Source organism: Ruditapes philippinarum, unplaced genomic scaffold (assembly GCF_026571515.1).
Source record: "Ruditapes philippinarum isolate M1 unplaced genomic scaffold, ASM2657151v2 ctg2458_1_1_1_1, whole genome shotgun sequence".
NCBI classification, from domain to species: Eukaryota; Metazoa; Mollusca; class Bivalvia; order Venerida; family Veneridae; genus Ruditapes; species Ruditapes philippinarum.
Window position 1 is genome coordinate 61690 of NW_026862651.1, and position 19160 is coordinate 80849.

The 19160-nt window shown below is 30.0% G+C and overlaps 1 protein-coding gene across 6 annotated transcripts in view; it reads right to left on the reverse strand.

The window, feature by feature from the left end:
- LOC132719719 (prostaglandin E2 receptor EP2 subtype-like) overlaps positions 1 to 19160 on the reverse strand; it is a 50415-nt gene that overhangs the window by 22701 nt on the left and 8554 nt on the right. Inside the window, exon 1 of one of the 6 annotated variants that reach the window (XM_060703566.1) lies at positions 18318 to 18445. The exons of 3 other annotated variants lie outside the window; for them this stretch is intronic. The gene's annotated coding sequence lies outside the window, so the exon portion shown is untranslated. Of the gene's footprint in view, positions 1 to 9198; positions 9347 to 11306; positions 11457 to 18317; positions 18446 to 19160 lie in introns of those variants that run through there. 2 more of the 6 variants (XM_060703564.1, XM_060703560.1) reach the window with 2 other exon arrangements.

Genomic DNA, 19160 nt, shown 5'->3' on the forward strand with positions numbered 1-19160 from the left:
TGCTATTGTAAGGGAGGGTTTTCCTTTGATTTCATATATAAATCATTTTTGTCGTTTAAGTTTAAACTTTCTCCATATATTACTATAATGAAATAAAAAGGATGTAATTATGTAGTTTTTTGAAATTATCATATACATATCTTCTTCTTAAGTACAAAAGCTAAGTCGTTTGTACGCGAAATAACTGAAACAAAATTGATTCTTTGCTTTATATCTATCGGTTTAATATGTCAACATTTTGTCATTTTGATTCTTTAGAAACAATGAGAAGAATGGCAATTATGCAAGTGTAAAATCACTATTTTTTATCCAACACATAAGGTTTAATTAACTTTACTTTTATCACACTTTTCATTTTTTATGTGTTTAATATCGTTTAAATATGTACATATGGAACAAAGCTGTTCACATTGAATTGTTCTATACTTTCAATGCCTTTTTTAATATTTTTTAGTTTTGCTGGTATCTGGATTCATATATCACTTCAGTGAAGCAATCAAAGAGAGATTATTCGTGTCAACAGCTTCTGAATCACATATCTCCGCGTTTTAAAATTTTAGCCTGTAAAAGTCGTCAAATAATATGTCATTTAATAGAAATAACAATTAAAAAAATTTGGTATTATTACTAATTTATTAGAAATATCTTTGGATGGATTTTAGAGCTAAAATATTCCCAGTTTGTAATAACTGGAGACTCTTTGTCTGACAGAGAATTACTTAATTAGAACCAGATCATAAAGTATGATTTCCATTTCAAAATGCGCCAAATATTATATAAAATGTAATTCATAAATAAATATCAAATTATTCGAATATCTCTTTCCATTCCCAAAAAGCAAGCAAAACATCGCATACGTCCTGACAATTGACATTTATATCTGGAAAAAAATGAACCCTCAGAAGTATTAGAAACAGCAAAATTACACGAAAAGTGCAGACTCGGTTTGATTGAGTCTGTACAAGAGGGATAATGAAAAAGTGCAGCATCCCCCACACCCACTAACACCGGCTTGAGTTCATATCGCAATGAAAATCGAAAAAAAAATCCTGCCACTGCATCTCATGTGAAATAATTTCCACCACAAACGTGTATTTAGACAGGATATAAATCTCCTTGCCGTATTACGTAACATAATATTAAAAACAGTCAATACAATGTTCAGGTAATGAGATAAAATTCTGGTCTCAAGAGGTGTGCAACAGATGTCTGATCTATTGTAAACAACTTGATCATCGTATTCCATATATCAAATTTGCAAGCATTCAATTTCAGACAAATTACCTAGGAAATATAATAAATGTTTTGTTGCTTCAGCATAAAATAATGTAAAAATTGCTAGAATTATTTATATTTGTGTTGATTTAGCAAAAACATAGTAAATAAATGAGTTTTCATCCGTCTATGACTCAACTAAACGACTAAAAAATATATAATTGATGTACAAGTGATTGTTCAATATAATCAAAGAGCAAGTAGAGGTGGCAATAATTTCCAGTAGAGATAACAATTGTTTATAGAACCATAAACCACAACGTTTTTTTAATAACGGTTAATAACGGTTAATAACTGCGTTGTATTAAGTAGCATTTGATACTAAAAGTTATTATAAATCCACTGTGCCTATATGGTCAAGACATTGACAATTCATATTTGTTCATAAATAGCTCAAACATTTTTTACTTCTTTTGCATTTTGGCCATAAGTAAAGATATAGTGATTTAGCATATTGTGTGAAAGACAAAGCATCACTCTGTCCACGTTTTGATACTTTTATGCACAGAAAAACCAAGTACTTAACAATGTCATATAAGGACAATTGTAGTTATATCATCTTAGAAGCATTTTTGTGAAATTTCAATGTATTTATGGCATATTTTCTGATTATAACAGAGACACTGACTCCCATAAATGTTATCGTGATTTCTAAAAGAGAAGTGAATTCCTACAACGGGTTGACTTCATCGTATGTAATTATTTAAAATGTTGGAAAAATATTATCGTTTATAGGCATCATTTCTTTTTCAAATTTTCTCTCACATACTATAATTTATTAATTTACATAAATATCCGTATCTCTTGAACATGTCTAATGGAAATATCATGTATAAAGTTTTCAACAGCACAAGTTTTTTCGAGTAATAGAAGGTCGTTGAGAGATTACTTCCATATGTATTTTAACAGCAGCTAATTAACCTTGTGAGCCAAAATGATGATGTGTGTAACAATGAGATTCTGTAATCATGGTATGAAGACAATAATCAAGAAGATTTTTCTATAACAGAAACTGCATTTTTCATAGGTTGATACACATTTCAAATATATAGTCTTTGCTTTCTATACAGTGACATTATGTCCATCAAAGTTTAAAAAGTCAAAATAACTTTTTTTTTGCCAAACTGGTCTTCAATTGTATATTCTGCTTCCTAAAAATAACCAATAACTAAGCTGACCCAAAGGAAATTCTATAAATATGCCTCCTAATGTATCGTTCGAGTGCGACAGTCTTCTTATATTCAAGGCAGTAATCCATCATAATACTAATCAATCTTTTGAAACATATTGCTAATTATGAACAACTTGACAACGGAAAAATGAGCATAATTTTACTTTAATGTTACAGCAGACATTTTTCAATTGGTTTTCAGAAATTTGTAAATAATATTGCTACCTTTAATAAGTAAAATAGAGAGAAACAAATCATCCCCAAAGAAAGCTCAAAACGTCAAAATTGAAAATGTTGCAGGCTCGGTTTGATTGAGCCTGTTCATGGACGGTACTGGAAAGTGCAAGTTGCCGTTCACACCCCGAGCACCGGCTAAAGCAGAATTCAACATTTAATAATTCCTTATGTAGTAAAATATCAAACTTTCCTTATATTATAGTCAGAACCGGGATATTATTTTATTAATGTATCAGAATCAATGAAGCGAATATTCAAATGAAATGATAAAAATGACTTTATTAAAATTATTTTCAGTTTTCTTATATAATATGTATTCAAAAAATGGCAAATACAATAATTTGCAATGCATATCTATGTAAAATGCTAGGTCTGGTGATTTTTTCAGAAATCAGTGATGAAAGTTTTTGAAATGCATGTAATAAAACTAACTGCATATGACATTGTAATTTATAATTTATTTGTTTCAGAAGCAAACCACTGAACATATCCCTATATACTAATAATATGATACTTATGATGGAAACAATAACACACTTCAAAAGTAAAGATGTGTCGATTTAGAAACAATTTGACATATTTTTAAAAGATAACTCGAAATTTGTATTAAGTATTTTTTCAATCCTGAATGTTTATTCTGATATATATATTCTACGTAAGAATGACATTTGTTTTCTTTGGTTTTACGGCGCACCAACACAGTTTATGTCATATGGCGCCAAAACAGCTTCATTTTGGCTAACCTCGGGTTTTACAAACTTAAAGCAACACCAGGGGTCAAAACCACATCACCATCTGGAGTAAAGAGATGCATAGACACCAATAGTTCGAACCCATACGATTACAAAGGGTTAAACGGTGGCTGCATCTGACACCTCAACCCGTAAAGGCAACATCTCTGCAATATGGGGAAAGTATGGCAAATAAACAATGCATGTTTAATCCAATAACATAAGTAAAAGTCGGTACTTGAGCGTATTATTTACCACACTGTTAAACATGCTTCCTATATCTATTTGTTTAATTTTGTTTAAATATATACACATGTCGTAAAATAGTTGTCATGTTAAATTTTTCAACACGTTTATCGGTTGTGTCAATATTTACATGTTTTTATATTTACAGCTAGAATAATAGAGCACTTACGTAGCTTTATTTAAATGATTGGTGAACTCGATCATGTTCGTTACCACCTAGATAATAGATTTACCCCAACATTGTACTCTTGCTGATCTATGTTACACTTTGCAAACATGTAATTGACCATGAAACAGGCAAAACATTCATACTTTATTTTATTTTTTGTCTCATTCATATACATTCATTTTTTATACATACAGACAAATATTCGCATAAAACATGCATACGACCATTCTATTTAAGAATTTCAAGAGACATTATATCAATGAAAAACATAGTCAAGACCTATTACAGTAAGACTTTAATCATAGAGTACAATTTTACAATGTTTATAAACAGAATATAAAAAGTTAGGTTACCACCGCTAACGTATCATACAGAAATAGTATTTGTTCATTTTTAGACATTCTTACAAATGCATTATCTACAGTTTTGCCTTTATCAAATAAAGATTGTCGCAAGTCATCGTACATGTACAGGGCTTTTGTTTTCAATACTTTTAAGCATGGACACATAATTTCTACAGTAAATTACCAGTTATGTGTGCCAAACAATGAGTTAACGAAAATTACTTTTTTTTGTTTAGTACACACCATTTGTTTCGAAGGATAACATAACTTTAAATATCGTCTCTGTTAAAAGACTAGAAAGTATTAATTTTATATAATGTTAACCTATTGGAACTGGTTATCTTTTCGGAATACTAAAGATACAGAAAGAACTGTAATGCATGATGTGATATAAAATCTTTTTGAATGTCTACTTTCAGATACAATGACATCGCATAAATGTGCACAAGCAAATTTATTCATGTTGCTCGACAAACGCATTTTTGTTGCTTTTTATTATAATACATTCAATGACAAGGTAAAAATCTACCTTATGAAAGTTTGTTTTTGTTTGTTTGTTTGTTTTATTTTACGCCTTTTTCCAACAGTATTTCAGTCATATAGGCGGGTAGTTTCCAAACCATCGTTCCTGGAGAGTTACACCAGTACTAGATTACCTTCCTCGGCACTGAACTACCAAAGCATCTCCCGGGGATCGAACCCACGCCAGAGAGGTAACTGGATTAGAAGTCATCGCCTCTAACCCTTCGACCACGGAGACGGTCCCCTTATGAAAGCTTAAGCAGTCAGAGTAATGTTCAAATAACGCAATCAATGTGTTGTTTTCAGGTGTGTAACAGCTTCTCTTCTGTATCGTATTTGTGGTATCAATATTCTTCATAGAATATAACTTTAACTAAACCAAATGGCATCATAGTCAATTATCGTTATTAGGGTTTATGTCTAGGCAATAATATGTTTGCATATTTGAAAATAATAAAAAATATTTTATATTAATGCAAACAAACATTACATGTTCATTTCATCCATATAAATTATTATATTCCAGCAACACAAATTTGAAAATAAACAACAAGCTTATATAAATTGTCTGAAATACAATAGCAATGCATATATCGGACCTAAGTTCACATACATTTGGAAAATCAAAGGATGTGAAATAACTGTCTATGTTACGTATTAAAAGTTTTTAAATAGGTACATGTATATGGTATCATGACAACGAAAATGTTTGATTAAATAAACGGACGTCACTTCTCTGTTTACAACAAATGACGATTGTTATAACGGTAGATAGTAGAAACAAATACATCAGATTATAACATCCGCGTTGGTGACGAAATGAAAACTTACCAAAGCAATTTGATCTGCTCTGATAAAGGTTATTACAAACTTTTGAAAGTATGACTAAACAAGAATAATCTTTACAAAAATTAATCGGCAGTGGTGAGTTACGTGGCACCTGTCCGACAAATGCAAGAAAAGAAATAGCGGATAGCACATAAATTTACCGGAAGTCTATGCGAAAACAAACCGCATACGGCCGAAATATATTTCAATTAAAGACCATTGAAAGTATGTATCTCAGATTTTATTATGTCTTTATCTGTATAATATTTTAATTTTCAACCTTTGTATTATGAAACAAACATTTTGCAATCATGTAGATAAGAATTCTTACATAAAAGCATATTTTTCGTGTTGAATATGACTCTAATCCTGAATTAAGTGAATGTCCTTCGCCATCAATCGCCAATGTGTCTTAAAACCTTTCAGACATATCTTTATTTGAACTGTCCGTTTATAATCAGCGCATATCGTGGAATAAAATGGCATGACCACTATGCACAATATGTTTATTGACAGAAGTCTAAATTATATAAAACAGTTGCGATAGGACTACTTGCAATGTACTTTATGGCCGACATATCAGCAAATATAGACAGTACCACTGTTGAATTACTGAATATCGGTGGATCTAATTAATCAACCGCACGTGCCTGGAATAATGTTAGCAGTAGTTACCAATGAAATTTGTAAAATAATGTAATGCATAGAAACAATATTGACATAAGTGTGGTAAATCCTACCCAATTTTCGTGAGGCAGACTCACGAAACACGATCAAATCGATATACACTTTGCATAACAATTTGATAAAGATAAATAAAAGCAGTTTTATGATTTTTCTAAATTTCTAAGACAATTTTCAAGATAAAATGATATATAACAACCATTTAATACAATGCTTCACGAAAATCAATTTCAATATTCATGTTTTCTTGATAAATTGATTCTCGGTAGACTACTTCAGAAGTTAAAACAGACGGAAATATTTGCATTGCAAAAATTTAATGAAAGTTATAGATTTGATTTATTAGATTGTTTCATTTTGTAAAATCATAATTGCACAGGGGAGTATAAGATAAATCAAGAAATTTAAACGTCTGTATAACGAACGTTTTTTTTAAATTACATTTCATTATCTATTTTTAAGAATTGATATTGTATTGGATTGTTTAAATATTGTATGGTTTTGTAAGCACTATATTATTAAGTAGACAATAAAAACGTTCAAAATATTGAAGTTTAATCATGACAACACTTTCAGGAATAATTGTGATTTTATTACTTGTCGAAAGTGTAACATAATAAAACACCTGTTATTTCAAGTAGCGAATCTATCATCTGTATACTTCACCGTTATTTACACTGATAAACATGTAATTCGTGAATGATTGCATATCATTTTCTGACAACTGCATAGATATTTAAAAAAAGAAAAATTAATTGTTCGCGATGCACCTGTTTGAATTTAATATATTTAATTTAACTTTTGAAAACGCCTCCGCAAAATCTTGAAAAGTGTTTCAACAAATATTTTAAGTAATCGATTAACCTGTATTTTTTCTATCAGGACGGACAATGATATTAGTTAACATTGTGCTCATTTTAAGAACCAAAAAGGCACAAAATTCTGAACTGTTCAATACTATGGAGCGACCAACCAAAGAAGAAAACAATCTAGCTTGAGGTTCAATAAAGGGTTTCATCCACTGATAAATAGCTTCCGGCAAAAACTGCCATTTTATAACATGATAGTTGACAGCAGAAATGATAAATATTTTCTTGCCTAAAATTTGTTTACTAACTTCAATATTAAATACGTTATCAAGTTATCGGGCTTATTTTTCTATCAAATCTGTCAAAAGAGATGCCACATATAATCTGCCGGATTGCAAACTGTGTGAGTGTCGTTAAATTTCGATAGTAAATCCCTATTAACTTAGGTACTGAAAAATGATAAAGTAACTATATTTATAATATCATTATCATTAAAAGCCTTGAATTTATATGACAGTGTTGAAATACAAAAGGAAACCCCTTTGCAATGACAAAGGTAGAAAATCAAACGTTGTTTTTTCTAATTATATACTGCTATTCGTGCATATGCTGTATTTTGAACCTTTGATATAAACAAAAAAACATATATTCAAATTTTTATAATTTTAGAAAGAAAATAGATGGTAATTGTGTCCCACAGCGGCCTTACCTATGCCAATTGTTTATATAAAATATCTCTTTACATGCCATTCGAAGCTTAATGTACTTAATCAAGCAAAAAGAACATTTGATAGATTTTGTTTTTCATTTTATATTAAAACGTATCACAAAATCGTGTAAGTCATAAAAAACATATTCATAAAAAAAGATTTAGAAAAAAATAAAATGAATCGTTCAGAGGTATAACGCGTATAAGACTGTAAATAAAGAGATGATTATGACTGATCAAAAGGTACACAAAGCTATGATAATATATTTGCTTATGATGATACAATTTTAACCCTGGACTGGTCTCCAATGGACAGCACACTTTCCATAAACAGTTCAAATATTAATACAAACAATAAATTGTATCATTTGAATATACTTATAAATGAGTGCTTGAAGACGGAAAAAAATGTTAATAAAATGCTAAGTTATTAAGGAGAATTTTGATATGATGAATAATAATATTTTGTTCTAGAACAATTAATAATCTGCTATAAAAAGATTTGTCATAATAGGTTCTTCTATCTCAATCTTATTAAATATTATCAACATAATTATTTATGGTATAACAAACTTTTTCATTAAGAACCAATTCATTTTATTCTAATGGAACCTGAAGCGATTAGCCTTTGCCACTATTATAATGACCAGGGATTTATATTGTTAGTAACTCGGTTTGTATTTTAATATTTAAATCCCTTAAACATTGAAAGAGCTGTTCCAAATGATATATTCCACAAATTTAGCAGGTTAATGTTTAAAATAAAGTAGAACTTGTTCACGTGATAACGCATGAATTGTTTAAAAGTACAGAACGTCGTCTTTCAACGACCCTGTTTTAGAACTTGGGAGTAGCCAACTGAATGGAAACATTAGGGTGTACTTTGGGCTAAATGTCCATTATATAAATTCTAAATTACATGTTCATAGTTCAAAACAATAAGAAGAAAGTATAAATCACCCAACCAATGTTTTGAGCATGATTCGAGTGTTTACATCGTGCACTCTGTAACACTATTAATACATTTTATTGATATTGCCGGTATAAAGCAAACCTCTTAAATGTTTTCAAGTTTGCTAAACTAACAAAGGCTAGGCATAATCATCGTTGAGTTAAACACTGAACATAATTTGCAAACATAAAAGCAGTAATGTTGCTGCAATATATGTAAGAGACCATATTTACGCGATAAATAACTAGTTATGTCTTCAAGTAAACTAACACATATTAAAAGAAAACACTTTTAACGATAAATAAACTTCGGAAAAGTGCAATTATTTTATCAGTATCATTTTAAATCATGTTTTTATATTAATTTCATTTAAGCATATGTTTTATAATGTTCCGGGAATATTATTTGGAACTTCATGCCCTGTCGTGCTACATATTGCTTATATATCTGCGCAAAAAAGTAAACATTATTAGAATTCTTTGCCATGTCACTTTACCATAAACATTAAAATCATGCCTCACCATGTTTGTGAAATAAATAATCCAAATCAGCACTATGAATAATATCTCAGATTTTTGTCTCTTTAATAGTAAGATAAGTTGGTACAGTTTCATGTTTCAGTCTTCCACCGACAAATTTGTCTGCATCGTATTTTTTCAAACGAATCGTTCAAACGTAACATTCATACTCTATCCGTAATCAAATAAACAAATCGAAGGGGTCAAGAGGTAATACGTACACTATGCATATAGAAACCTAGGTATTTCTGTTCGTTGTTTGCAAATCACTTTCCTTTCCCTAATGCAGATGATATTGATAAAGTCAAAGTTGTCAATGTTGGGGAAAACAACTTCAAGTAATCTCTTATTGTGATATAACAATTTTTATAATGTTGTGTAATAAACCCAATGTATTGATAAAGAATATATCATTTTGAATGATTGTCGAAAGACGTGTTTTAATACAAAACATTATATGCATTATCATCCGTTTAAAATGCTTGTTTAAAATATTGCTAACAATCGATTATAACCTGTCGAAATAACTTTAGTTCTTTTCAGAGAATTATTTGGATGCATAGCCCAAGCAGTAAACAAAATATTTTTTAGGAATAGAAAACTTAAAGAATAACTATGATATTTCTATCTGGATGGACAATGTAATAATTACCTTACAGAGTTATCATTAAAGTTCAACTAATTTGTTAACTATAACACTCAATCCTTTTAATAAGTATATATTCGTTCTTGTTTTGGGTGGTTCTAGTATTCTTACTTAAACACTGTATGATCACCCTTATGGTAATTTTTTTTTGAAATATGTCTTTTGACAGCTCGTCTATGATATGCAGACTTCAAAGCCTTTGATAACCTTTTATTTTGTTCGGTACATCGCTATCTCATTTAGGGCACACGCATTCTCTTATTTGAGAACCATACGCCGCTATTCATGGAATGGTACAAGTGTCACATTGATACCATGATATCCGCCGTAAGAACACATGTGCAGTTGTTTCTAAATTCCATTGCCTGTTAAAATGTTGAAAATTGCATAAGGCAGCGCTAGGGGACTATGACAGTAGCCTGAACTACCATACATCAAAGCGGTCTGCGACAATTCAAATTTTCCGTTTCAGGTGCTCATTAAGGATTCCAATTTTTCTGTATTTTGTTTTTGTTTACGAAAAGTTACAGAGGAACAGTGTCCTTCTAAATGCAATATGAAAGAGGTTAATAATTTTAAGAACTGAATAATTCGGGAAGAAATTTTAAACTGTACAGAAAAGTGTTTTACGAAAAGGCGACAAACCAGAGAGTCGAAACACTTCCCAGACAATAAATTAACACATTACCAATAAGGATTCCGTTGAGACATAGTTTTTTATTATTAATTATTTTAATTATTAAAATAACTGATCCTATGGAATGTGTCAGCAGAAATGATCGTTATCTATTTGGAGTACTTCTACGATAGCTATTTCTTTGCAATCAATTGTAACTTGATGTTATGACGTAAGTGCTATGCTCTGAAGCTTTAGCATTAGAAAGTAATTATTTTCAAAATTTCGCATAAGAAAGCGGTTTGTATTGATTTAAAAATAATTATGCAATATTGCATTATACACATTTACATCGGATTATGAGATCATTTCATATATATATATATATATATATATATATCGGACGCATTAGATACTCCTGAATATTCATATACTTATGACGATTGCTATTTGTACGGAATGGTATATATGTCAAACCAATCAATACTTATGTTGAAATGGACATTTTTTCGTTCTTTTACACAAGTTTTATTGATGTGATCTGTCCGTTTGATAAGTAATGCGCAAGAAAATTATAGCATCCTTATAATCTCTTATATCCTTTTGTTAATTTTCATTTCAACATGCAGATTATTTAAAGTATTAAAATATATTATATAAAAGCTAAATGAACAATTGTACAAGTTTCTGAAAAACAGCATAACTAATGCAATATGTAGTTATATTTGTGCTGCATTAGGCAATCAAATCATGCTTTCACTGTGATGTAATGAACAAAATGATAACATCAATAAGAACATGTGTATTTCGATATTAGTTAGTAAAATCTCAGTTATGTATAAAACTTACCATATGACACATTCTTGTCTGAATGCCTTTAATCCAAAACATTTTGTAGAATTAAAAATATTAATGTTGAAAATGAAAAGAAATTGTTCAAAGTATTCAAGCAAAATTTGTCGTATAGATCTGAAACACCAGATCCTGCCAAATTTTGTTTCTGTCTGCAGAGTGAAGTGCAACTGCTTTCAAAGAGCAAAATGCTGCTTCGATTGGTTTAGCTTTAAGAGATGACGAGCTATAAACATCAATTATCTTATGGCATATGGGTATATTATTTATCATACTCTCTCAATTGCTCATCTGAACTGACAAATACGAAATCTACAAGCGAGTAATGTTGTTATTAGACTTTTGCTTCAGAATAATTTATTACATATTACTAATTTCTTTTCTCGAATTTAAGTGCATGTTGCAATTCATATCGATATTCCATATCCAGTTGCCACCATAAAATGTATTGTTGTATCATGGGTAATTTGAATGATGATTATGTCATTTATAGTATTCAGCATTGTATATTTCTATGATATCAACACGAAAATTGACGCTGAATGCTATCTGTATGGAGGCGTATTTTATTTCGGTGTTGAAAGCAGCTAATATCATGATCTATTGTGATAGCTTTTCCCTTGTTTATTGACCGCACAATGATAGGCCGGTTATGGAAAGGGAGAATTTCGTCCAACAGCAAAGGGAATAAAATAAAAAATATGCATTTTATTGTAACAGGGCCTCTCGCGGTAACCAGCAATAATCGAAAATGAAATGGGTTGTTTGCAATAAGTATCTAAGACATGAATATGCAGCATTCAGGGGTCTACATATTATACAACTATATATTTGTGTTTTATTAATAGGAGTAATCTGAAAAACGAAAGATAAAAAATAAATTTATATCAAAGAATTCAAATTTGGACTTTTTACAAATGTTCACAACCTTAGCTCAAGCCAAACAGCTTCTAATTTGATATGTAACCTTTAGGTAGTAAATATAGTTTCAACTATATGTTTCATTAGAATAAAAAATAAGAAATATTTATATTTTATTGTCTATTCTAATGTTAAAAATCATATACGAGTGAAACTAAGACCTAACTATGTTTATAAATAGTTTATGTGGTCACTCATGGACTATGGAAATACCACATATTCTTTCTTTAATACCCATTATTTTTATTAGTTTTTTATTCTTTTCTTTCTTTTTCTTTTGGTGGGGGTGGGGGCTGGATGATTACAAAAAGAAATTAGATTATTTTCAAGAACTACATATAAACAGTTTTTAAGTTTTTTTCAAAAAAAGGTTATTTATCAGTTTTGAACAACTGGATATCATGTATTGAATATCTTAAGCTACAACGATCTTGCGAAAATATTCGAAGAAGCCGCATGAAACCTTGATAACGCTCCAAATTCGAATTATTACATCTTTCAATTCTCATTAAGAAAATAGGTATTTTATATGCTCGTTCTCACTAAAACATTTTTAAACACAATTGATAACAAAAGTATTTTTTTTTAAATTCATTAATGTAGAGCTGTATTTGAAATGCATTTAAGAAGCTACTAATAACTGCTTATAAATAGAAAAAAACTTATGTCAAGTACAAAATTTTATTTCAACGAATGATTGAAATTATCCCCTAGCAACATGATTTACTTTTCGGCACCGCAAACATTGTTGTTACGAAAACATTTGCCACCTGAATAGATTAGTGTTCCAAGGTGCATGTGTGTTTTACAAAAAAAACAACTGTTTAACCAATTACGTTTATTTAAAACTTATGTAATAATAAACCATTTCCACAGTAAGAAGATAACAAAACTAATATAAAAGATCATTAACATAGTCAGAGAGATCCGAAACTCTTTTGTGTGATATAAAAGTATGTCAAAAATTGTCATGTTTGGTTTTTTACCCGTTGTTTCATTCCGATAATTGCTTGACTTTGTTCAAATAACTACTATTTTATAAAGCAATTGTTTCCTTTATTTTAAATATCATTACGAATTATATAGAACACAAAACAGATAATTTAGAAATGTATAGTACATTTTTGCTTACCAGGGATATGTAGTGCTCAATATTATCCATGATTTCATATCAAACTGTTTTCATATCAAATCACTGATACTAAATACAAAACAAGTTCATCGAACAGTGTTTATACATTAAAAGATGTAAAATGTACAAGCATTGCCGTCACAGATAAAAATTCTACTACGAATCGAAGTGGTCAATCAGTATGTCGTAAGACCCAATTTCTTATTTATATAGAAACCAAGATATTCATATTATTGTTTGCGAATCACTTTCTATTCTGTGGTCAATATTGATCAGATAAAATTAACTGGCAATGTACTCGAAAGAATCCTTGGCTATATAAGTGACTTAAGGGTCATTGCACCAGGGGCAAAAAAAATGTATGATGCGCAATGTAATTTATTGTGTAACATGCGTTACGAGTAAACAGATACTAACAATAGGTTCTTGTTATAATCAATTTATCAATTACACCATGTTTTGTTGGTAAAAAACAAAGATTTCCATCTCCCTTTTTGTCTACCTTTATGCAAAGTATTTAAGAAGTCACAAGTAATGCTTCTAAACAAATACATCATTGACTTTTTAATGATGATTAAACCGTAAATTGTTTAGTTCATAGTTATTGAATGAAGTCTTATGAAAATGAGGTTGAAAGCAAGCCACTCATAATTGTCTATATCGCATTGAAAACTTTGTCGATTCAATTTGCATATATCAGACAATTTGACGATTTCAATATTTGAATTACGGTGAGTATTCAAATAATACTACCACTTCCACTAACACTTACGCTATTCAAATTTTTTTTTGACATATGGCAAATTTATGTAAGTACAAGGGTGTCAGCTTAAATAATGAAAAATAGTGGCAGTACTAATATAGTAACAAATAAATAAAACATACTATTTTATGTGTTTTATTTAATATTGATTTATTGCATTAATGGTGCAATCAAGCAATTAAATATACGTATTATATCATTTTAGTCTAACATTTTCCGGCTAGCGTCTGAATTCTTACACACAAACTCAAATAGCATAATTATGTTCGCGTACTTCTTCACATGTGCAAGAACATTCAGTTACAAAAATGAATGGGTGATTGACGGTAGACAAAATAGTGTCTAAATTGTTTGCTAAACTTTGGTGTTAAAAAGTGGTTTATCGTATGGAATATGGCGTTTCAAGTAAAAGGTTTTAGAAATGATATTGACACGTATTATCAACTTTTAGCACGTGGTGATAACCTAGGAGCATAAAGTCAAACTTTGCAAAATGTTACACTTATCATTGAGCTATCTTGAAAAAAAATGTATAAATAATTTTGAGTGTGTTTTTTTTAACTATTCTTTCTTTACGATGGATAAAACTAAAAAGGAATGGAATGTTGATATCTTTTTTATCAATTGCATTTAAAACAAGTTCGCTTTCCTGGATAAATTTTTTTGCAAGAGAAAATACTCTTACAAAACCAATGACAAGTATAACACTTAAATTCAACGTGCCCTGTTACCTTCCTCTTGGTATTTCACTTGATTTGATCTTTTAAAAATAGTTTATAAATTGAGCCGCGTCACGACAAAACCAACGTAATGCGTTTGCGACCAGCATGGATCAATGCTGTTCGCTATCAGTTTCTCTACTTGTAATAGGGTTTCTAAGCGGACAGCATAGATCCTGATCAGACTGCGCGGATGCTCAGGCTGGTCTGGATCCATGCTGGTCGCAAACCCATTATGTTGGTTTTGGTCATGACGCGGTTCAGATTATGATAAAGGTTGTTATGTACACCTATAACTACAAGAATGATATTGGCGTGGTTTCAGAATTCATTCATTACAGACATAGTTGCTGAAAGCAAAGTGCACTTTAAGATAAACTGTCGGTAGTATGACATGATGGAATGTAATCAACTAAATTCTGAAAAATAAGTACCTGACAAGCTTGTAATGAGTATTAAAATTTCAAATGAACGGTTCTTATACTGTGTTTTGAAATATTTTTGAGATGCGTCTAAGGAATATTAGAATTGCATTACGTGCAAAGTTTACAAATAAGGTGGTTTTTGTAAAACCTCATATAAATATGTTCATTGTATAGTAAACATTAAAAGGAGTCTGCTTGGATATGTAGAACATGACAGGACTGCAAATATTTTCGAGAGTTGATGACGTAGTTCTGTAAGATAATTTGTATGCAAAATTTCAGATCATTCGCTCATGTTTATTTAATTATTTTCTTTTTCTTTTTTTTCCAGATTGATAAATTGAATGTGTAAAATGTTCTTTTAACAGCATTCTACAAAAATTAAACAAGGCATCGCACAATCGATTATTAATTTAACACCGGAAATGATTGATTTTGTCCGCATACCACCTAAAAAAGTAACACTGAATGGGAAATTATTTGTAAGGAAAGTAGCAAAAATGTAAACAAAGTAGTATTTTGATCTTACTTCATACTAATTCACTATAACTGTTTTAAATGCCATCAAGCAATGAAAACAAAAGATGTTTCAGTTAAGTGACCAATAGGTGACTTATTTGACAACTATAACTGAACACCAAAAATACGAAGCTTTTAGAAATAAAAAATAAAGCATTCCTTGGGCACAATGAGCTTTTAATCCTGAGTAATTTCTGCTTTCTTATCCTTTGCAAGTATTTTTATCCTGTTTAAAATTTAACTTAAAATGCCCCAGTTGATATTTGTAAGAATATGAGTTTTATGTTTTAGAATTAAAGACCACGATTTAGCTCCTTAAATACATAAATTCCGAACATTGCCATATAAGATGTAAGGTAGAATGATTAAACCATGTTTTATGGTCTTTGTTGCATTTCTAAGCAATGATTAATTGTAATGTAAATATTTTTTCTCTCTATTGATACGATAAAAATTATATGGCATATATCATCACGGTTGTATGTACAAAACAGATCATTATGAGATAATTCCATGCATAATTACAATCAATTGAACGTATATAAATCATCTTTTTCTGACAGCAATAGTTCTATAGAGTATTGCCGTTGTATGTTACTTGACATATTGATAAATTGCCAATGCGGATCATTACCAAAATAGAATATTCACCTCCAATGGAAAAGTGTTTGAATTCGGGTCATACCAAGCAATTACCATTTTAGGACTTTCTAAAAAAAACGCATTGACTTCAAGTAAATGGATTTTAATTTCTACATGATTTTGCTAAACGAAAATGGCTTAGAGAAGTTAAACAACGCTGGCCGTTTATTTTGCCTATATCGATATTTTGATATTTTTATTCACTAAATTTCTATATGTTTATTTACTTTGGTTTTAGTAGGTATTGAGAATGATTGTTGGGATGTTGACAGAGTAAATATTCCCTACCAAACACACTGGACCCCCTGATTACAATTCTACTCCAAGTTGAAATCTTATTTATGGAAGCTGATGATTTATAACGTTAATATCTAAGGTAATCCCTGAGCAATCAATATAAATACTTGATATTTATGATAAATACTTGATATTTATGATAAATTGTTCAGAAGATTGTTCCTAATCGCTGTTAGAACACACACACACATGAAGATCACGACGTTCAATTTATCAAATGTTATGACAGAGTAGTTTTATAAAAATCAGAGAAAAGTAGTTTATCATACGCACAACTAGAATATTAGTTATAAAAAAAATTGACTTATTTTATGATCCAATTTAAAAGAGTGTACGCCTATATAGTTTTAACATGACCGCAAAACCTGTCAAAAGTCTCTTTATAACGAAATTTTATAATACGACAAAATTACCCTCATTGAATAAAATAATTCACAGATTTGCAGAAATATATCAGTATGTATATCATTAGTTGTAAAGACTTCTAACAGGTTACATGGCTCCATAAATAGTTTGTAAGTTTAAATAACCCAAATCTCATCGCAAAGAACAAACGATTATCCAATAATAAATAACGTTACAAATGAGCAGTGAGAAATACATTACGTCATTACTACAGCTTTTCAACAGAAATCGACGTTACAAACGTAGTTCCCTAACAACATTATACAATAATGGAGTGCATGCATTATTACTTCCCGGTTCATTCCACTGAGATTTAGTCACACGTATGCCAATAAAATTTGTTTTAAACCCTACGTATATAAATATAACATTAAATGTGTTATAAAAATGATCAACGGTATCTTTAAAATGTTTAGTGTCTCTTAATTTTTCGAGATTAATAATCAAAAGTTACATAACGATAAATATCCCATCACATAACTTTTGCATCACAAAAAACATTCAACGAAGTCATGATAGTTCATTTGTATACAATCAATGATGCTGTAAACCAAAGTGTAACCATACTTAAATAGTCAGAGAATTGAAATGTCAGAATGATAAATATGTTGGTGCATGAATATGATCAATGTTGCCTTTTTACATTTGTATGACTGAATCTAGACATGTACAATCTTTAATGTATCGACGGTTACTTCTTTTATTAACTTAGTTACGCTGGAATTTGTGTCGCTTAATAGAACCGCAGTTCAAGACATTGTAAAGAATACTTGAAAATAGTTATCTTTAAGATTTTATGTCAATTAGATGAAACTATTACCAAAAACAAAATATAACAGATTACATTTAAGAGTAAATCAACACAGAAAAGAAATCGCAACTCGTTCTACGAAATCTCAAAAGAATACAGTGCTTCATACTAACCGTGTCACATTCAAATTCCATTATTTCTTCTTCTTTTTTTCGATATCAGTGATTACTTATAGGTGATATCGCAACATTTTATTTTCTATTTCGTTTTAACAATAAAAACAAGTTGTCCTTCAACACCAATATCCATTAAAAAACGAAAGAGACAGCGGTTGTCAACATTTATACAAGAATTACTGTTATTAACATAAACAAACAAATGTAAACGGAGAGTACGCGAAATATTTGCATGATAATCGAAACATGGCCACTTACCCTAAATGAATGACTAAAGATAACGAAAGTCCTTCGTGAAACAAAGGTCATTTAACATCACAAAGGAGTGTATTCCATGATATTTTTGTTGATTCTCTACAAGTATTATAACGTCAAATGATGTTATTCTGTATTTCATTCGATATTAGTTTACCGATAGTTGTATTGACTTTAATTATCTTGGATAAATATTTTCTTGTTTGCCAAACACAAATTACTACATTCAACTATTTTTCAATTTCATTTTGGTAAATAAAAGTATCAAGGTCTAAAGATAAAGCAATGTTTATCATGACGTTCTTGAGTAAATCAAATCACTATCAGCACCAGTAATTCTCTCTTTAATACAGATTTTGCTTTGATTTATTATTATTATTTTTTAATTGTCTTGTGCAAAAAATATTCCACGAGGAATAACCATTTGAGTCTAACATGCACCGTATTAACTGACGAAACTTACTAGTGATTGCTAAAAATTTTAGTGGTCATTTAAATTGTAACGTTTCTTGTTTGGTTTTTTGTGATTCTTTTTTAAAAACAAAACAGGTGTCTTAATATTTAATGCAAGAATATAACGGAATACGTTAATGTTTTGCATGCACAAAAATATGTATGAGTTAAGATTTACGACCATTTAACCGTTTGCCTGCTTTGGCAAGTGAATATCATTTTAATGGCCATAGCGTAATAAAACGCAACCGCGAAGGCGGCACATTTTGGCTTCTGTTGATTTCGTATTTTATGCCTCAAATTTAAATGTAACCTACCGGGTGCTATTTGATGGAGATCAAGAACCAATTTTAGACAACGCTATGTGCAGTAAAACCCCAGTCACACTAGAGC